The sequence below is a fragment of the Dendrobates tinctorius genome, unplaced genomic scaffold (genome assembly GCF_039654945.1).
Source record: "Dendrobates tinctorius isolate UK_male_01 unplaced genomic scaffold, ASM3965494v1 ptg000051l, whole genome shotgun sequence".
Taxonomy (NCBI): domain Eukaryota; kingdom Metazoa; phylum Chordata; class Amphibia; order Anura; family Dendrobatidae; genus Dendrobates; species Dendrobates tinctorius.
Genome location: NW_027361719.1, coordinates 23172579 through 23195045, shown reverse-complemented (window position 1 = coordinate 23195045; position 22467 = coordinate 23172579).

Below are 22467 nucleotides of genomic sequence, written 5' to 3'. Positions count from 1 at the left end.
GCTTCACCTGTGGGGAGCTTTTACATCTTTGCTGCACCATACCATCAGTCCCAGCGGATCTGCATGCAGCGTCGGCTTAACACCTCCCTTGCCGAGCACCACAGGTGGCGTCACGAACTATTCATCTAACTACATCCCACCATTCACATTTTCCCATTACTTGGGCGCCCAGGGCCACGGTCCGGGTCACCGCTGCTGTGACACATCCCACTGATACTGGCCTGGTAAAGATCTGTGCATCATGAATAATGGTATGTGTTAAAGGACCTCTTTCACTCGGTGCCCATGAAAACCTAGAGTCGGCCCTGTATGCGATGAAGCATTGCCATGTATAAACATCATGGTTTTCTTGAAAGACAAAGACTTCCTCTATCACTGCTTGAAGAAAATATCTCCTAAAAACTGGCAGTAGGTTTGGGAGTTGATTTTTGAGCCCATCTTCAACCCGAAAAGGTCCAACTAGCTCAACTTTAACAATACCAGCCCATAGAAGTACCCCATTTTGCTGGCATCTGAGTCGAAGTGGAGGCCTGTGTCTGTTGCTAATCCAGCTACCGGCCTATCCGTCTGGTCCGTCAAGAATCACTCTAATCTCATCATCTATAAAATCTTTGAATAAAATCTGTCTTCAGATATTTCTTGTCTCAATCTTGACTTTTCACCTTCTGTGTCTTTTCTCCCTGGTGGTCGGGTTTCAGCCTTCAATACATCAGTCATGTCACTGAACACTTGACCACTGCATCACATATTCTCTATATAGTATCCTAAGTCATACTACAAGACTCGTTAAAGGGTTGATTGTGACTTGTAGGATCGCTACTACCAATAGGTGGCGCTGTAGAGTAAAAGTCCTCTTTCTTTCTGAAGAGGCAATTTGCATATTCTCTATAGTGCTTTGTACAAATTATCAGAAATTAACAAGTAATGCTCTTCGATAGCTTAACATATATTGAAAAGTCATGTATTAATATTCATCTAAAAATATAATCATATATTAAATATTAAAATTGCAATTCTTTTCGTAAAAGCATTAGATTTGAATACAATAAATGACAAATAGTCTTCCAGCAGATCTTCATTCAATGTTAAATTCTTTAGATATTCCATAATTTAGAATATTATTTTCCATGTGTGACGCACCTACATTAGTGCTATTATATTATGAATAGCCATAAGAGCATTCATAGTTAACATTTCTCTAAACTATTTCTTTCAAGATAAGATATATGACACCAAACCGAGCGTCACGGCCACAGAATCCCATCTGGACATAATATTTTTTCTTGTCAATAAAAGCTTCTTAATTCTTTTTACACTACTAGGCCAGATGCATGTCCAGTCTCATTATGGCTTTTCTGTCACTGAAATCATCCGGGGCTGGTGTAATGACTTACTCCGGCATCTTTTCCGTTTAGCCAATGGTCAAATTATAGGAAGATCTTAGAAGAACTAATTGTCTTGTCAAAGTTGCAAGTGTTCTGCCCCTTATTACTATAATGAGCCAAAAATAAATTGAAAGAAACAGTCAACACATGCAAATTTATCAGCACCAAGCAATTTTACAGGAACTTAAATCAATAATTTGGCACTATCATTGCTTACGTTGTGCTTATATTAAGCCATAATTGCTGAAGCCTGTTATTTTTACCTTCTAGTCCAAGCCAAATTTTTCAAATCTGATATGTCACTTTATGTGGCAATAACTCTGGAATGCTTCTGCATATCTCAGAGATTCTGAGAAAGTTTTTTTGTGACACATTGTACTTTGTATTAGTGTTAAATTTAGGTTGATACAATTTGAGCTTATTCATGAAAACATCTACAATTTGACAAAAATTTAGAAAGATACAAAGCAGCAGAAACCCAACACAAGTGACCTCATTTTGTAAACAAAACCTCTCAAGGAATTCATGTACGGGTGTGATGACCATCCTGAAGCAACAGGTTAACAGTTAACAGTCGCCAGCCAATCACAGGCCGGCAGCTGACGTCAGCGGGTACATCGCCGCCATATAACTTCACTGTCATACGCCAGAATGACAGTGCACTCCTCAGAGGAATTGTCATGGTTTACTGGGCTCTCGGATTAGGTACAGTAGTTGCAGGTTTAACTCTGATGGCCTCTTTCTGGGTCCTGGGAGGCTTTTTAAAGCCTCACTGTGAGACCATTCCTTTGTCGTTTATACTCTGACCCTTGACTGAGTGTGTCTGACCCTGGTGTGCCTGTGCTTCGTGCCTCTACTATTGTCTGTTTGTCTGGTTTTGATCTGGTTCCATCCCCATTGTGATTCCTGCCTGCTGTTTCTGTGCTTTCTATTGTCCGTCCTGGTTAACTGATTTCTGGCAACGTTCTGACTATCCGATTGCCCCTGTGTACTGCGCCGTCCTCTCTGTGTGTTGACCTTGGCCTGTGTGACTACGCTTGTCCCTACTACCCCTTTAACACCCTAGGGACCTCTGCTTCTTCCTGCTGTTGCCCCCCGGAGACATAGCAGTCCCATGCTGTCACCCCTTACAGCGGCGCTAGGCTCCGCCCACCTCCTCTGGCATGCTGTCACATGACCGCAGGTCCTGTCTGCCTTCTCTTGCAAGCGGCTACCTGCCTCTGTACCGCTAGTACCGCTCGTTGCCCCCCGGTGTCACAGGCTTGCCCCCCGGCACCAGACGTCCAGGTTAGCCTCCTGCCCTGCCGCCGGTGAATACCTGACGGTCAGTGGTGTCTGACCGGTACCAAGCGAAGGACACAGCTGGATCTCTGCCAAATAAGGAGAAACTTTTCATTTTTTGTAAAGCCGTGGTATGGGACTGTATTATACTATGGGGCTGCATTATACTATGGGGGTGGATTATACTGCTATTGGGGATGCATTATACTATGGGGTTACATTATACAGGGTGGGCCATTTATATGGATACACCTAAATAAAATGGGAATGGTTGGTGATATCATCTTCCTGTTTGTGGCACATTAGTATATGGAGGGGGGAAACTTTTCAAGATGGGTGGTGACCATGGTGGCCATTTTGAAGTCAGCCATTTTGGATTTAATTTTATTTTTTCCAATGGGAAGAGGGTCATGTGACACATCAAACGTATTGAGAATTTCACAAGAAAAACAATGGTGTGCTTGGTTTAAATGTAACTTTATTCTTTCATGAGTTAATTACAAGAAATGGGAATGGTTGGTGATATTAACTTCCTGTTTGTGGCACATTAGTATATGGGAGGGGGAAACTTTTCAAGATGGGTGATGACAATGGCGACCATGTTGAAGTCGGACATTTTGGATCCAACTTTATTTTTTCAATGTTAAGAGGGTCATGTGGCACATCAGCCTTATTGAGAATTTCACAAGAAAAACAATGGTGTGCTTGGTTTTAACATAACTTTATTCTTTCGTGAGTTAATTACAAGTTTATGACCACTTATAAAATGTGTTCAAAGTACTGCCCTTTGTGTTGGCTTGTCAATGCAACTCTCTTCTCCCACTCTTGACACAAGGATAGCAACACTGAAGAAGAAATGCTAGTCTAAGGGGGTCACATTCCTTGTAGGAATGCTCGGACCTGACACCCATAATGTGGTGGTGCACCATCTTGCTGGAAAAACTCAGGGAACTTGCCCTCTTCAGTGCATAAAGAGGGCAACACATCACCATGTAACAGTTTCAGATATCCAGTGGCATTGAGGTTTCCATTGATAAAAAATGGCCCCACTATCTTTGTACCCCATATACCACACCATACCATCAATTATGGGTGTCAGGTCTGAGCATTCCTACATGAACAGTTTCCTGGAAAGTAGATTGGTCGTTGTGGGCCAGTTGGATGGCCACCAAGGTTTTCTGATCTGACCCCCTTAGGCTTTTAGATTTGTCATCTGAAGGCAATTGTTTATACTGTGAAGATACGAGATGTGCAGCATGTGAAACAGTGGATGCTGGAAGCCTGTGCTAGCATTTCTTCTGCGGTGTTGCTGTCAGTGTGTCAACAGTGGGAGAAGAGGGTTGCATTGACAATCCAACACAATGAGCAGCACTTTGAACACATTTTATAAGTGGTCATAAACTTTTAAATAACTCATGAAAGAATAAAGTTATATTAAAACTAAGCACACCATTGTTTTCTTGTGAAATTCTCAATAAGGCTGATGTGCCACATGACCCTCTTAACATTAAAAACAAATAAAGTTGGATCCAAAATGGCCAACTTCAACATGGTCACTATTGTCACCACCCATCTTGAAAAGTTTCCCCCTCCCATATACTAATGTGCCACAAACAGGAAGTTAATATCACCAACCATTCCCATTTTATTTAGGTGTATCCATATAAATGGCCCACCCTGTACTATGGGGGTGCATTATACTACTATGGAGCTGCATTATACTGTTATGGGGCTGCATTAAACAATGGGGCTGCATTATACTATGGGGGTGCATTATACATATACTATGGGGTGCATTATAGTACTATGGGCCTGCATTATAATACAGGTAAATATACCAAGTATGACTAGGACATATTATAATACAGGGGTGCATTATACTGTTATGGGCCTGCATTATATTATGGGGCTGCACTAAACTGTAATGGGGCTGCATTTTACTATGGGGTGAATTATACTATAGGGGCACGTTATACTGTCATGGGGCTGCATTATACTATGGAGGTGCATTATACTACTATGGGGCTGCATTTTACTGCTATGGGGCTGCATTATAGTTCTATGGGGCTGCATTATATTACTATGGAGCTGCATTATACTATGGGGTGCATTAAACTACTATGGGGCTGCATTATATTATGGGGGTGCATTATACTACTATGAGGCTGCATTATAATTTGGGGGTGCATTATACCACTATGGGGTGCATTATGCTATAGACTGCATTATACTACTATGGGGCTGCATTGTACTATGGTGTGCACTACACTACTATAGGGCTGCATATTACTATGGGGTGCATTATATTATGAGGTGCATTATACTACTATGGGGCTGCATTATACCAGTATGGGGGTGCATTATACCACTATGGGGCTGCATTTTACCGCTATGGGGCTGCATTATATCACTGTGGGGCTGCATTATACTACTATATATGATTATGGGATGCATTATACTATTATGGATGACAATCGGGGCAATATGGAGAGACATGGGGGCTGTATGGAGAGACATGAGGCAGAAAGGGTGGATACATGGGATCCAGAATGTGAGATATTATTACTGTAGGGGCTAATTAATGGATATTATTTTTAAGGATACTGTTTTCAGTGTGGGGGAGGAGAGGTCCTGCAACTGTGCAGGGTGACATGGTCGCTTTTTTCTTCATCATAGAGGTTGGGGAAAAATTGGAGAATGTGCTGTAGATAACTGTTATTTTCTGCAGAGACAAGTCCTGGCGGGAAGAAGTGATGGTGGTCTGAACTGGATGAAGAAGAAAAGCGAAGATGAAGGAATTCAACTAGAGACGTCACTGGTGAGTCAGTGTGTTACCTGTACACTTACACTATGTACTGTGTACTATATACAGAGCTCCTTTGTATAATGTCAGTGGTAATTACCTGTACACTGACACTATACACTATATGCTGTATATAGAGCTTCTTTGTATAATTTCACCAGTGATCACTGTATTACCTGTACACTGACTCTAAAATACATAGCTCCTGTGTATAATGTCACTGGGGATTCCTTTATTACCTTTCCACTGACACTATATACAGAGCTTCGGTGTAAAATGTTATTGGTGATCACTGTATTACCTGTACACTGTATACTAATTACATATCTCCTGTGTATAATGGCATAAGTATTGTGTTTTTTTTATTAATGATCAGTATTGTAATATTTCGTCACTATGTGGTGGTAATATGTGATCTGGTCATGGTGTGGCGGTATTTGTTCCCTGTATGTGCTATTATTTGGTCACTGTGGTGATAATATGTGATTCTGTCATGGTCGGTGGTATTTGTCCCTTGTATGTGATATTATTGGTCATTTTAAAAATTGAAAAATGAATAAAAATATACCTAAATTGTATTGGATATTTTAACAAATGTTTAACAAGTTACAGTAGAGTAGAGGCGGCCAAAAAATTCTACCTTGTTGTGGTGGCAGATTAAAAAATCTTTGGTCAAAAACAAAAGCTGCTGGCTATGTATGTGATATGGTGATGGGAACTGCTAATGTGTGATTGGTGAGGACATGGTGCAGAAGTGGAGTTTTTACGAGAGAGCAGTAGAACTGTGGATGGTTCGAGGGGTGGAGGCGGGGCTAGGGCAGAGCCTGGGCTGAGTTTCAAGGGGGCCCCGAAAATTTTGCCAGTATGGGGCTCCAAAACTTCTAGTGGCAGCCCTGCATGAGTTTCCATATAAACTGAAAACACAAATTGACAAAATATTTTTATTTAAGACTATTTGCAAAGTTGATTCAGTTTTTTTTAGATTCACTGACGATAAATATTTCCAGAACGAATAAGAAAACTACAAATATTTCCAGAACGAATAAGAAAACTACAAATATTTCCAGAAGTGTACAATTAGCTCCTTATAGAATAGTTATCTCTGGATGTACGCTGGAAGATATCTGTGTGGTTGTCTATGCCCATCTTCTGGGCTAACCTAAAACTGAGATGAGACGACCTTTCTTTATTTATACACACCACATACAGTACATTCATGGGAGGTAAAGTACATGTTTCAATTTATAACACAGAAAATTAGAAGAAAACGCAGGTTTCCTTGATGAGCCAAATTACTCAGTCATTGTTCTAATGTCATGTTAGAAGCGGAAGTACAATTGTGATGCCATTATATCAATTTACATATTGACTGTGAAGTGTCAGTGGAAGCAGTAACCTAAGTAAAATCATTATGTTCTTGAGGTAATGATTTCAGGCATCTTAGAGTGCACTGATTATAGACGCAGGGACAAATGCTATAATCTGATATGGGACTGGCCAAAATTTCTCTAAACATTTTTAAATAATTCAACACCTAAAATAATATTACAACCACATTTTTGGGGGGAGAGTAAGGAAGATGAGCAGAATGGACAAATAACAACCTAAAGTCCCCCAACAATAATATATTGGCACCTGATCTAACTGACAAATATGTTCATTTTAATGGAGTTTTTTCATAATCATGTATCCTCTATATACCGGAAAAGTGATAAATGTGGAAACGCCAACTCTTATCATGAGAATTGTAGTCTCAAGAATCAGAAAAAATAAAAAGTAGGGATGAGCGAACGTGCTCGTTGATACTCTAATATAACTCAAGTATCTGGGTGCTTGGATGTGCTCGTTACTCGTCGAGTATTGGTTGGTGCTTCATTTCAAACTCGAATCATCGCCCCATACATTTGGTGCCTGTTACACAGCCAATAAGCATGCGGTGATTGGCTGATCATCATTGTAATACTGTAGCCATCTTGGTAGTGGCACTACTGTGACTGGCTGGCCATATAACATCATCAGGGATTATAAAAGGACAGGCACTACCAGGCTCGGCACACTGACACCATTGCACAGCTCAGGGACAGTTGTTATTGGAGGCAGAAAGTGTTTGTCTAAGCCTGTGTGTGAACAGTTTAACTACTCAGTCCTGTAATACTGATACTGGTGCTGAAGCTGAACCATCATTGTTCTGTCCTCACAGAATAAGGCAGACTTTATTGCAGCTAAACAGTTCAGCTAAACCGCTATACCGGGGTCCAATAAGGAGAATGTAGGTTGAGTCTGTGCTTTTATTAAACTTGATATATTGATGCGGTGAAACTATAATACAAACATAATATATATATATACAATCGGTCAGTACAGGCTACATCAGGAATACATATAATACATAGTACACTGTGTATGAACATTTATACATTAATGGCTGACCAGGGTCAAGACAAATTAAACCAGGCTAATATAGGACAGAAATTAGCTACAGAAAGCATGAATACGTACCAGCGATGCAATCGCAAGGGGAGAGGAAAAGATTAGATGCTTCCTGAATGCAGGCTGAAGAAAATGGAGAAACTGGAGGGAAACTACCATAATCCTTTGCAAAAGCTACCAGAATGCACAGCAAAGCTTACCAGAATGCACTGCAAAGCTTACCATGATGCACTGCAAAAGGAGGGAAAGATTCAGGCATCAAAATGAAAGTAAAACAACACAATAAGACTGTGGTTATGACTCTGGTCACTAGAGGGAGACAAAACACTGAAAACAATACAGTCTATGTCACACAGCAAATAATTAAAAAGCAAATAATCAGAGATTATAACTTGGATGTCGGAGACAGAACAATCATACTAACAGCCCTTCTAAGGGCTAATCTTGTGATTTGCTGTTTGTATCAGATACAATCCACAATGCAGAGTTTGCGTAATCTGGAGGGGGTTGCTACTAAAGTACAAGGCATTACTGTAGTGCATAATAGTTGGCAAATATGGCAGTCGTTCCAGCAGCTATCAACCAATAAACAAGAGTCATTGCAACAAAACCAAGAAGTAAAAAGCATACAGTCGACATAAATAACCATTATTGCTGTATAGCATTTTTGTACTTGGGGGATACCTTCACTGATCACAGTGTTAGGCATCAGGTTCCGGGCACTGCACAGCGGGAATCCCGAGCCTTGCCATCTGCGGTATCCCATTCTCCTCCGGCCGCAGTAGAGCCTGCTCTGCAGACTCCACGATCCCGGCGTTCTGCCCACACCAGCATCGCGGGTTTGATTGCTGCTACCACCTCTGGTCCAGTTATGGCAATGCAGCCTGTCCAGCAGCAAAAGACTCCAGAGTCTAAGTTCTCCCTTCGCTCCACTGAGCATGCTCAAGAGACGATCTCCCATTGGGGATCGGGAGTCACATGCTCAGGTCCTTCTCCAGTTCCGATTGGTCCATCTGGAGGATCAGGAAGGTCCCGGAAGGGCACGGCTATAAAAGGCGCGCATGGCCGCCCCGCCATGCGCTATGATAGACTCTGAGGCTAATGCATTTAGTGTATGTGTGATGATGGATGAATGAGCCTGGTGACTGATGCATTATAATTCCCCCCTCCTTGGATATTGCGTATGTGTTAGGGTGAGGGATTAGAGTCAGTACGTTAGCTCTACGCTGCATAGGGCCACAGTGTTGCTCCACATCCACCGCTAGCGCCTAGGGCGTCGGCCAGTATAGGCCTCCTTGGCCACTGCTATCGCAGCGTCCGCTAGATACGCCGTGCGCTTTAGTAGAGCTTTCCAGCCCGGTTATTAGGATGGTTAGTAGCATCCGTCAGGGTGGATACTGCACATGTTGCAGCAGTGGTTCTCACCCCGTGACCTGTGACGTTAACAGGTTGCGGTTGTTCGCCAGCAAGCACGTGTTACGTGAAGTAACGGCGCACATGTCTGTTAGCACCGGTGCAGTGGTTACATACCGGTGTCCGGCTTTACTGCTACACACCTTTCCCTCATTGTTTAGCAGCAGTTGGTCACCTCTGCTCGGTGAGCCCTGCAAACGCACCTTATATATTATTTCATCTTTATTATTTGGTGCGTTCCGCTAGCCCCGTAACATTATCATAGCGCCACCTGTAGGGGATTCGTGAGTCAGTGCTCTATCCAGCTTAAGTTACTGGCCATGCGATTCCCTTCCGAGCGGGCTAAGGTGGGGTTTATCATCTCCCTCCTGTCGGGCAGGGCGTTAGAATGGGCCACTCCACTGTGGGAGCGTGGTGACCCCGTGGTTCTGAGCGCTGCTCAGTTTCTTATGTCCCTAAAGCAGGTCTTTTTGGGGCCACGGGTCACTCATGACACCTCTCTCCAGTTATTAGCACTAACACAGGGATCCCTCTTGGTCAGCCATTATGCCGTCCGCTTCCGGACACTGGCTTCCGAGCTGGGATAGCCTGATAAGACACTCGTCCCTGTGTTCTGGAGAGGTTTGGCGGAGCATGTTAAAGATGATCTAGCTACCAGGAAGGTTCCCGTTAATCTGGAGGAGCTGATTACCCTTTCCACCCACATAGATCTCCGTTTTACGGAGCGCGGGTTGGATCGTGCACAATCCAGACAGAGGGTTAGGTTGGCTCCCGCCTTCTCTAAACCTCTTGAACCCCCCGCTATGGGAGTCATGCCTCCAGAGCCTATGGAGGTGTCTCGCACCGGTCCCAAGTCACGCCCGGTGCGAATCTCCACACGCTGTTACCAGTGTCGACAGTCTGTTCACCTGGCTAACAGGTGCCCTCAGCGGTCGGAAAAACGACCACGTCCAGTGGTAGTTGGAGGAGGTCTACTTGATAAAGGAACTTTCTCCTCCAAGCTTTCCTTTCGAGGGATGTTAGAGAGTGGTGCTTGGTACCCTCTTCCCCTGATCTCTGAGTTGTTTGACAGGTTGCGGGGGGCCCGGATCTTCACTAAGCTAGATCTACAGGGGCTTACAACTTGATACGCATACGGGAAGGGGATGAGTGGAAGACAGCATTTAATACCAGGGATGGCCACTATGAGTATCTGTTCATGCCCTTTGGCCTCTGTAATGCACCTGCTGTCTTCCAGGACTTCGTGAATGATGTCTTTCGTGATATGCTCTCCACCTCGGTGGTGGTCTATCTGGATGACATCCTCATCTTCTCTTCAGATGTGGCCTTTCACCGGAGAGACGTCTGTAAGGTCTTTGACCGTTTGCAGGCGAATTCTCTTTTCGCCAAGTTGGAGAAGTATCAATTTGAGCAGGAGTCCTTGCCGTTCTTGGGCTATATCATCTCGGCCCAGGGGTTGGCTATGGATCCTGCCAAATTGCAGGCGGTAATGGACTGGCAGGAGCCCCACTCTCTTAAAGCGGTGCAGCGTTTTTTGGGCTTCGTTAATTATTACCGCCAGTTCATTCCCCACTTCTCCACACTGGTGGCTCCTTTGGTCGCCCTCACCAAAAGGGAGCCAATCCAAAGGTTTGGTAGGAACAGGTCTCCGCGGTCTTCTCGTCTCTTACTACCCATTTTGCTGGTGCTCCTATCCTCTATCGTCCCGATGTGGATAAACCCTTTATCCTAGAGGTAGATGCCTCCTCCATTGGTGCAGGGGCAGTCCTTTTCCAGAAGGATGCCCAAGGTCGGAAGCATCCCTGCTTCTTTTTCTCCAAGACCTTCTCACCGGCGGAGAGAAACTACTCCATTGGGGACAGGGAGTTACTGGCAATGAAGATGACCTTCTCCGACTGGAGACATCTCCTGGAGGGAGCCCGGTTTCCCTTCTAGGTATACACTGACCATAAAAACCTGGTGTACTTACAAATGGCCCAGCGTTAAACTCTCGCCAAGCCAGGTGGTCACTTTTCTTCTCCCGCTTCCGCTTCACCCTGCACTATCTGTCCGGTGAGAAGAACGTCTGGGCTGATGCTCTCTCTCGCTCGGTGGTGTCAGTGGAGGAGAAGGAGGCTGAGCCTCGGCTAATGTTCCCCTCTGAGAGTCTGAGGACCGTGGCCTTGGTCGCTCTTGAGACAGTTCCGCCGGGCAAGACCTTTGTCCCTCCCTGCCTGCGGCCAGAGGTTCTCGCGTGGGCTCACGCCTCCAGGGTGGGTGGTCATTTTGGTACTAGACGGACCATGAAACACCTGGCAAGGACCTATTGGTGGCCGCACAGGGCTCGGGACACGAGCGAGTACATTCAGGCATGCGTCTCCTGTGCTCGGAAAAGGTCCTCTGGGCAGAGGCCGGCTGGGTTACTGTACCCCTTGCCGGTGGCAGACAGACCCTGGGTGATGGTCGGCATGGATTTTGTGGTCGGCCTGCCCAAATCCAGTGGCAGCACGGTCATCTGGGTGGTCACTGATCATTTTTCTAAAATGGTGCATCTGGTGCCACTCGCGCGGCTGCCTTCTGCTCGTGGTCTCGCCACGTTGTTCATAAAGCACGTATTTCGTCTGCACGGTATGCCAGACAAGATAGTTAGTGACCGGGGTTCCCAATTTGCCTTTCGGTTTTGGAGGGAGCTCTGCAGTCTGTTCAGCATTGAGCTAAATTTGTCCTCCGCCTATCACCCTGAGACGAACGGGTTGGTTGAGAGAGCTAACCAAACTCTGGTCACATAGCTGCGACATTTTGTTTTGGGCAGGCAGGATGACTGGGCATCCTTACTACCGTGGGCAGAATTTGCTCTGAATAATGCAGTGGCTGATTCCACCGGTCAGACTCCATTCCTCCTTAATTACGGCCAGCATCCGTGCGTTGTGATCCTCTGATTCCAAGGTGGCAGACAGGGCAGTGGAGACTCGTGTCATCTGGGATCGCACTCAGGATGCCATCCGGGCCTCTAAAGAGAGAATGAGGGCGTCCGCCAACATGCATCGGCGTCCTGCTCCAACTTTTGCCCCTGGTGACTTGGTGTGGCTCTCTGCCTGAATTATCAGGCTGTGGGCTGAGTCCACCAAGTTTGCGCCACGATATATCGGTCCCTTCAAGGTCCTGGAGCAGGTCAACCCTGTGGTTTATCGCCTGGCTTTTCCTTCCCACTTGGCCATTTCTGACACCTTTCACGTGTCCCTCCTTAAGCCTGCCCACTTGTCCTGGTTTTCCGAGTCATCTGCCGGGACATCCGACCTGTCTTCGGACGAGTTCGAGGTCAATGCTATCATGGGATCCATGGTGGTGCGTGTCAAAAAATTTTATTTGGTGGAAGGGAAGGGTCATGGTCCAGAGGCTCAAACCTGGGAGCCAGTGGAGAATATTCACACCCCACACCTTATCACAACATTTGAGCACAGCAAGGCAGCCCTAGGAGGGGGGGTAGTATTAAGCGTCAGGTTCCAGGCGCTGCACAGCAGGAATCCCAAGCCTTGCCATCTGCGGTCTCCCATTCCCCTCCGGCCACAGTGGAGCCTGTTTAGCAGACTCCATGATCCCGGCATTCTGCCCACACCAGCATCGTGGGTTCGGTTGCTGCTGCTGCCACCTCTGGTCCAGTTATGGCAATGCAGCCTGTCCAGCAGCAAAAGACTCCAGAGTCTTTAAGTTCTCCCTTCGCTCCACTGAGCATGCTCAGGAGACTATCTCCCATTGGAGATTGGGAGTCACATGCTCAGGTCCTTCTCCAGTTCCGATTGTTCCATCTGGAGGATCAGGAAGGTCACGGAAGGGCATGGCTATAAAAGTCGCGCATAGCCGCCCCGCATTGCGCTATGATACACTAAATGCATTAGCCTCAGAGTCTATGTGTGATGATGGATGAATGAGCCTGGTGACTGATGCATTATAATTCCCCCCTACTTGGATATTACGTATGTGTTAGGGTGAGGGATTAGAGTCAGTACGTTAGCTCTACACTGCATAGGGCCACAGTGTTGCTCCACATCCACCGCTAGCGCCTAGGGCGTCGGCCAGTATAGGCCTCCTTGGCCACTGCTATCGCAGCGTCCGCTAGTTACGCCGTGCGCTTTAGTAGCGCTTTCCAGCCCAATTATTAGGCTGGTTAGTGGCGTCTGTTAGGGTGGATACTGCACACGTTGCAGCAGTGATTCTTGTTGTGAGTTCATTTTCCCCTTCACCGTCGATGTCTGATGAACTCCCTCTTCTGGTGAAGGAAGGTAGTGAGGCTGATTACCAAACACCTGATCTGGTAGATGATGACTGGGTAAAAGGAAATTCTGACTGGATATAAGGCAGCTGACGCCCTTCTGAGTCGCTGGTGATTTCTCTGCTGGATTCTTGGAGACCAGTCTGATTCCTGCTTCCCAAAGATAAGTTTTTGCTCTGCTATTGAACCTATTAGTTTTGTTTTGTTTACCTTGTTTTTTGGAGTTCAGCCATCCCCGGTCAGGGGTGTGCTGAGTTCCATTTTTGTCTCTGATCAGTTTGTCTCTTTGCTCTGTCTTCAGAATTTACCTGAGTGCTGATATAGTCTTTTTGAAGTCCTAGCGACTTCAGGACCTGTTTTTCCTATCAGACAGTTGGGACATTTTTTGATAGGGTTTTTTACGGATTGCAGACAGCAGCTTTTCTATCCTGTCCTTTTTAGTTAGCTTGGGCCCCATCGTTTGCTCAACCTATCTTTCTATCTGTGTTAGTGTTTTCATCTTGCTTCACCGTCATTATATGTTGGGGGCTGCCTATTTGCCTATATGTTTAGATTTCCCCTTTCTTTTTTTAGGCCTATTTAGTTCTCTGGCTGTGATTGAGGGGTCTAGGGCATCGTAGGAACCCCCCACGGCTACTGTTAGTTGTTGTGGATAGGATCAGGGGTCTGCAATCCGATAGCTACCAACGTCTCCGGTTTCATGGACTTAGCTTGTATTTTTGTTTTTTCCTCCTTCGGTGACTCATTCATAACAGATTCTCACCCCGTGACCTCTGACGTTAACAGGTTGCAGTTGTTCGCCGGCAGACACGTGTTACGTGAAGTAACGACGCACGTGTCTGTTAGCACCGGTGCAGTGGTTTCGCACCGGTGTCCGGCTTTACTCCTACATGCCTTTCCCTCATTGTTTAGCAGCAGTTGGTCACCTCTGCATGGTGGGCCCTGGGCTGCGAATGCACCTTATATATTATTTCATCTTTATTATTTGGTGCGTTCTGACAGCCCCGTAACAGACAGAGTCCGGTATAGTTGGATCTCGTGTTTTCCAAGTGGTGTTCCTAATGTTCGATTAATGGAAACAGAGTCTTACAGGCTCCAGTAATGATTGCTCTGGATAAGTGACAGCGGATTTAAGGAGTTCATTTCTTATTCGGTCCAGGGTGTCATTGAAGCCATTCTGACGCTTCTTCAGGAGTTGAAAAGAATGTCGATGATCCCTCATGGACAACGTGCAGGCGGGCAGGGTAGATCACGGAGTAGATGATCTTTCTGTCCTGGAGTTTCTGTTTCACATCCAGAAATTGGGCACGTTGTTTTTGTAGGTCCATGCTTGATGGGGCCAAATGTAAAGCGGTATCTCTGACCTTACAATTCAGAATACGTGCAAGGAATGAACGTGGAGGGGCACCGGTTGGGAGAGGTCTGGTTGGGACTCTATGCGCTCTTTCTACCGCAAACACTGTTGAAAACTCATCCCCGAGTGTGTTCTTGAGCCACTCCTCCAGAAAACACTAAGGTTGTTGCCCTTCTGCGTGCTTTGGTAATCCAATGATATGTAAATTATTGCTATGCAGATGATTTTCCAAGTCATTCGCTTTTTGACTCAAGTTTATTGATCCCGCCACTTTTGTTAGTTTAGTAGCCATCGTTTCCACCCTGTCCTCCCAGCTCGACACCCTATTTTTGGCCTCTGTTATATGGTCTCTCAGGGCCTGCATAACTTGCCGGAGAAGCCCCACTTCAGAATGTACAGTACCTCCTCAATCTTCCCTTATAGGGATGTTTTACAGGCAGAGATAGCTTGTAGAATCTGTTCAGTTACTTGCTTCAGAGTCATATCCTCTTGATTCTCACTCCCCTCATTCTCGCTTATTTGAGATCCACGCAGCTCTGCATTTTTAGCTGTTGAGGTATATTGTCCCCTTGAGGCACGACGGGAAATTTTTTAAACTTTTCTGCCACATATGAACTCTTCCCAGGACTCATTTTGTAGTGGGTGTGAGCAGTCTTTTAATAAAGTGAGTTCAGTTAATGGCGTAGGCAATATAGGACTTTGCTCACTGTTTGGGGTATTCTATATTCCTTGTTAACAACCTGACCCGTTTATATGTGTGGTGCCCCTGAGGCTCGGTCGCCACAGAGGTACTGCACCTTCTCTCCAGGTGTGGTACCCCACATCCAGGTAAGGTGGGAACTCCTTTCCACACTCCAACACTCGCACCCCACACAACAGGGTAGTGCTTAGAGAGTAGCAGAGCACCTTTGGTGGTTTCCTGTTTGGAACACTGGACGTGCTGGGAGGTGGGTGGAGTTAAGATACTTAAAAGAGTGGGAAAGTGTAGGATGACAGGTCAGTCCGGGAGGTCAGTCTGACAGGAGGTCAGTCGGGAAGGAAGCCACTCGTAGAGGAGTGGAGATCACTGGGAGAAGGGATGGAGGAAGGAGTGCTGCAGCTGCCTCAGTGATCTGAGCCATCTGGCATGGGAAAGGAAAGGAGGAAGAAGGACACTGATCTGTAACCTAAGCATCCATAAGAAAGAAAGACAAGTACGGAACGAAGGAGAATAGAACAGAGAGGACGTGGGTTGGAAGGAAGCACCCTGCCTATAAGTTCTAAGTGCAAGGCCGGGGCCCGGTCCCCGAGGTTGTATGGACACTTATGGTTCTGCAGCAGACACCGGTGGAGTAATTGGCTGTAAATGCACTACTCCCACCTAAGACTTGGGGCACAACAGCAACTGTATAGAGAGCCGGGACTCAGGAGAAGGTAGTCCCCGAAGCAGGCTACAGCTGTCTGCCGTACAAGTAGGGTTCTTGGGAACATCTGTCAGGAGGAACTCCTGTGTAACTCAATACTATGAGATCTTCACACTTAAAGACGCTATAGAGGAGACGTTCAGAAAGGTACATGTTGGCGGAGTGTTGGAGGGGAGCCTACCATCTTGCCTGAAGGTTGACTGAGTCTCTGACCTGGAGGACACGGCCCGGAGGCAGGCATCTGTGTGTGCTACAGACTGTGAGTAAAGCTTTGGAGCAAGCCCCGGTGTCCTCCCTTCATTCTGCGCCTCTCTTCATCCATTGCACCTACACTGCCCTGGGACTACAGCTCCACCTGTGGGGAGCTACACCATCTTTGCTGCACCACACCATCAGTCCCAGCGGATCTGCATGCAGTGTCGGCTTAACACCTCCCTTGCCGAGCACCACAGGTGGCGTCACGAACTATTCCATTAACTACATTCTACCACTACATCCCCCCATTACTTGGGCGCCCAGGGCCATGGACCGGGTCACCACTGCTGTGACACATCCCCCTGACACCGGCCTGGTACCAAGTACCCATTCCATGATTAAGCCCTTTCAGGGTGAAACACGTAGGAAAGTGCTCCCCTCCATATGCCTCTTTATGTTATTTTTACTTGATGGTAAGAAGATTTTATATTTTCAATAAAGCAATTGTTATTTTATCTTCTGGAGACGCTGGAAAATCTTTTTCTATGTTGTGCAAGTGCCCTACAGCCCTGGGAGGGCGACCCATATGCAATGCCTGTGTTTTATTATGCACTGTGGGTCTTATGTCTACTGTTTTTTTTTTAGCTATATGGCTTGTTTTCAGTTCCTTATCATAGGGCACTTAATGCAGCTTCCCTCTGTGCCTGCTGAGAGTTGCAAAGTTTTCCATTGCCAGTGAACTAATCTCTGGGAGGAGGGAAGAGGGTGAGAGAATCTCATCACTGAATCAAAAATCCCTCTTTAGCTCCTGGGTCCAGAAGAGAAATGCTGGCTGAGGGTCCATTATTCAGGGCTTTACGCCACAGCTCCCATTATGTATCTTATAAAGTTAAGATCCCCCGGCAGGCTGGGGGGAGGGAGCATTTACACAACTCTCTGTACCTCAGAGCTTGGACCAAAGATGGTCGCCGTCTCCTCCAGATTTGTATTCTGTGTGGTTGATTTGCCGTTCCTTGCCTGACTACGACTGAACCAAAACAGCCCCTCTGGAGCCTGGCTAAATCCACCCCAGGATGATGAAGTTTACAGGCTTACCAGAGCCTCAGATGTCAAGTTTGATGCAGGATAATGTACGGATTGGCTAGAGCTCCTCTCAGATGTAGTCTCTCAGTGCATACATTTTATATAGCGGGTCGTTACGGGCGCAGCGATACCAAATATGTGTACTTTTATTGTTGATTTTTTTATTTACATAAATAATTGTATTTATAGGTAAAATATTTATTTTATTTTTTTTCTTTATTAGGGGATTTTTAAAAAACATATTTTTACACATTCTAATATTTTTTTTTAACTTTATTACATTATTCCAGTATGGGACATTACTATTTTACAGCAGATCGCTGATCTGACTCTCTGCACTGAAAAGTATCAGATCAGGATCTGACAGGCAGGGAAGGAGGCATGCTGGAGCCTGCTCTCAGCAGGCGCTCACAAGCCACCTTCCCTGCAGGACCCAGAAGGACCCTGTGGCCATCTTGGTGCTGGGGTTCTCCATGGAGACCATCAGAACAACGCGATCGCATCACATTGTTGTGGTGGGAGTGGGTCGCCCTCCCAGGGTGGAGGGGTACTAGGTACCGGGCCGGCATCAGCGGAGATGTGTCACAGCAGCGGTGACCCGGTCCGTGGCCCTGGGCGCCCAAGTAATGGTGAAATGTAATAGTGGTATGTAATTAGATGAATAGTTTATGACGCCACCTGTGGTGTTCGGCAAGCGAGATGTTAGGCCGACGCTGCATGCAGATCCCCTGGGGCTGGTGGTGTGTTGCAGCCAAGATGGAGTAGCTCCCACAGGTGGAGCTGTAGCCCCAGGGCAGTGTAGATGTGGCTGGCACGGGGATGTAGCAGTGCCGAAAGAGTAGGAAGCAGACAAGACACAGCGGGGTGCAATTTCTGTACCTTAACTTGATAACTGCAGTCCAGGGTCCTGATTACAGATGGTATTGGCGCAGGCTAGTCTGGAAGCAACTCAGGCACCTTGAAAAAGAGGCGAAACGCGCGTCGGTGGCAGCGCTGCTTGTGGTCCTTGGCAGAGTTCAATATGGGTAAGCACTATGGCTTGGGATAGTGATTTTTTCAGGATGCGCACCTGTTAGGATCTCTCTTACCTTAATATCCCTCAAGTATGGCCCATATTTGTTACAGGCACTAAGCACTTTATTTTGTCAATTCTTAGGACTAACAAGCAGCAGATACTTATCTGATCCTTTATATATCTTTTGTCATTTATGTAACTGTCAGTACTACATGTTTAATAAACTTTGCTTATTTTTATTATATTGAACTTGTACTCCCTTTTTTTCTCTGTTTAATATGTTATACTGGAGTGTCCATTTCCCATTGAGACGGCACTACATAGTGGGCGACTCTACTGGGATATACATTTGGTTCCGTATGGTTTTGTTTTATATGCTTGCTCTCATTTGGTAGGCTGGGGTACAGTTGGTGGAGTTCACTGGAATATAGTTGTAGAGGTCTACCAGATCTGGCAACTTTTCTGGCCACAGATTTCTCTCCTCCAAGGGCAATGTCTTCAGTAAGTCAATCACTACCTGGTTCATCTTCTCACACATGCCATTGGTCTGTGGGTGGTACGGTGTTGTCCGGATCTTCATACAAGTTACAGAATTCCTGGAACACTTCTGCCTCGAAAGCTGGACCTTGATCTGTAAGCACTCTTTCAGGATATCCATGCGGTCTACAAAAGTGCTGTTGGAATGCTCTGGATGCTGTCCGGGCTGTCTAATCTTTGACAGGCACAACTACCAGGAATCTTGAGTAGTGGTCCACGATGGTAAGAGCGTAGATGTAGCCTGACCGGCTTGGAACCAGCTTCACATGGTCCAGGGCTACCAACTCAAGTGGCTGTTTGGTGATGATCGGCTGTAGAGGAGCTCTCTGGCTGTTTCGATCCTTTCTGCGCAGGTTACTTTGTCCACACTCCCGGCACCACCTCTGTATTGCCAACTGTTTAGCAATAAGGTTCGGATACGGCTTTAAAGAAGGCACCACTTGGATATGACACAATTTTATTATGCAGTGATTAATTTAAATGATAAAACATCAAATTAGCGAAATATATGACAATGATATAGCAATTACGGGAAATAGAAAATAGTATGATATTGCGTATACCTATATATTCAGACTACAAAGGTTTTGGTACATATACTCACATCAGAAAGTCGAAGAGAAAGAGTCTTCACTAGGGGCATTTACGTCATCTGTCCGGAAATACGTCAGCTGGAGAAGCGGTCAGCGAAGACAGAGATTGCTTCCTAGGATCTACACTGTGAAGAGCGTCCCCTTACACAGGTCCTCAAAAGCTTCTGTTTTCAGTGACTGCTTTACCAGCTTTTATATGCTTTAAATAAAGGTTTACACGATATAATATTGTGTAAACATGAAAATACACAAGTTAGTTGTCTGATGTTCCAATCACATGACAGTGGACAGCTATCATGAATAAATAACATCAAACAAAACTTGCCTCTTCGGACTATTTATTCTTGCCCTAACATTTACATATGATAAGAGTAAATCATACACCAGAACAAAGTTTCCAACAACATGCTATGATCAGAACCCTAGCACAAAATATATATATTTCAGACTACAGTTAAAGAGATCTTTAAGGTTGAATACACTATAATCTGTTTCAGATCGCCAACTATATTCCTGGTTCTACATTAGGCTTCCCCAGCCATATTTCTATAGCCTTATGTACAATAATGTGCAATTGTCTATATGCCTAGTCCACTTTTAACCCCCATATGACACAAATATCAGGTGATGCCTGTTCAATATACTCACACCATTCACTGCTCTTAAAATTCAAGTAAGTCAACAGCTCACACAAAGGTTAATTCTTCCCAGTAATCAAGATTAAACATACTGTTTCAACAAGCATTGTCTTTTAGTATACTCAACACTAAGGCTAAATCTTAATAGCCATTGCGGTTCTGACCTCATGAACCTTGGTTTTCAAGAACTGTACATGTGGCCTTCAAATGCTGACATTTCAGGTTCCTATATTTCAATATACAGTAATTTCAATATGGACTCAAAAATAGGCATTTTTTATGTAACTCACACTACAATCCACCCTTGGCTATCTGAAACCATATATTATTTATATCCAGTACCATATCCTAAAGGAATAACATCGACAGATGAGCGACATAGAGAAAACAAAGAAGGAATACATTGTATACAGCAACATAAAGCAATACATGCACAGATTATTCCAAAAATTACTCCTAAAATATAGCGTGAATACCCAAAATCAGGCAGCCAGGAAAATAACCAATCCCACCATCTACTGTCACTTCGTGCGATGTGATTAACGTATTCCTGTAACTGATCTATCTGAGACTGCAATTCCTGGCTATGTTATTCTGTTCACAAGTCATTTGGTAACATAACTCAGCAGATGCAATATTTTGAGTCTTTATAGTGATCATATCTTCTGTAAGAAAGTCCTCTCCAGTACAGTTTATGCAAGCATAATATGGGTTGTACGTATAATTCTGGAGCACATCTCCTTCTTCAATCTCCTCGTCTCGGATAAATCCCCTTATCAATTTGGTCCACAGTCGTAAGGGGGTTGGTATGGCTACCATACAAGTTTCCAACACATTTGTAGCAGTAGCAGTCTTTGCCATACAAAAATGGCTCATGTTTGTCAGTTGTGCCAAATAGCTCCATAAATTCTGCTTGGTTTTCCATAAAGCCTCATTTTCCTTGATCGGAGTTTCTCTTTCCCCTCTGTATAATGGTTGGGTAATAACAGAGACCAAAAGGACCATACCTGTAACACCGGTCATCCACCATCTCCAATATTGAATCTAAAAAGAAGATATATATATATATATATATATACAGTACATTATTCTCTGAGATAACATCTGTCTGTTGGGACCTGTTCCCACTTCTCTTGTCCTGGCTTCATCACGATTAGCACATTGTCTGCCCCTTGGGCAATCACCTCTGCAGGTTCTGGAGGACCTTTATCTCCAGGCTGCTTCACCCAAATCTTTGCACCATCATTCAGAGAATGAGTGGAGCCAAAACCTCGGTCTCCCCCGACTGTTATTATTGTAGGAGCTGTTCCCTTGATTACTTTCATTTTCTGGATAGACAAAATTAATAATTGAGCTATCCTGTCTCCTTTTTGGATCAACAAGTCACTTTTCCCACTATTCAACAGGAGCACCTTGATTTCACCTTGATAGTCCTGATCGATCATTCCTCCCATCACTTGAATTCCTCTTAGGGCCAAACCTGATCTTGGAGCTATAAAACCAAAATGCTCAGGTGGCATTTGCAATCCTATAGCAGTTCTGATTACCTTTACAATCCCTATTTCTAGTCTGATTTCCTCATGAGAGTGTAAATCTAGTCCTGCTGCCTGTGGGGTGGCTCTAAAAGGTCCCAGAGCTCCCGGCTCTAGTTCCCAATAAAGAACTGTCTGTCCTGTGGTAGTAGCTTTCAGAGGCATGATCTGTAAATTGGGGGTAATCATCCTCATTAATGGTGTTTCCTGTTCTCCAATTGGTCTGTTATTAAGAATATTAAGGACTTCATTTAAATGTTTTCTCCACCCTTTGAAGGGTCCATTTCCCAATTTCTTCAATTGTTCTTTCAATAACCCATTCATCCGCTCTACCAATCCTGCGGCTTGAGGATAATATGGGATATGAAAGATCCACTCAATGTTACGTTCTGAGCAGAGCTCTGCCACCTTTCTGTTTTTGAAATGACTACCATTGTCACTCTGAATTTGCAATGGAATATAATATTATGGTTTCCATGGTTTTGATGGTACTCTTAGCATTGGTCGTTTTACACGGACAAGCCATCATGTACCCTGAGTACGTATCCACAGCCGT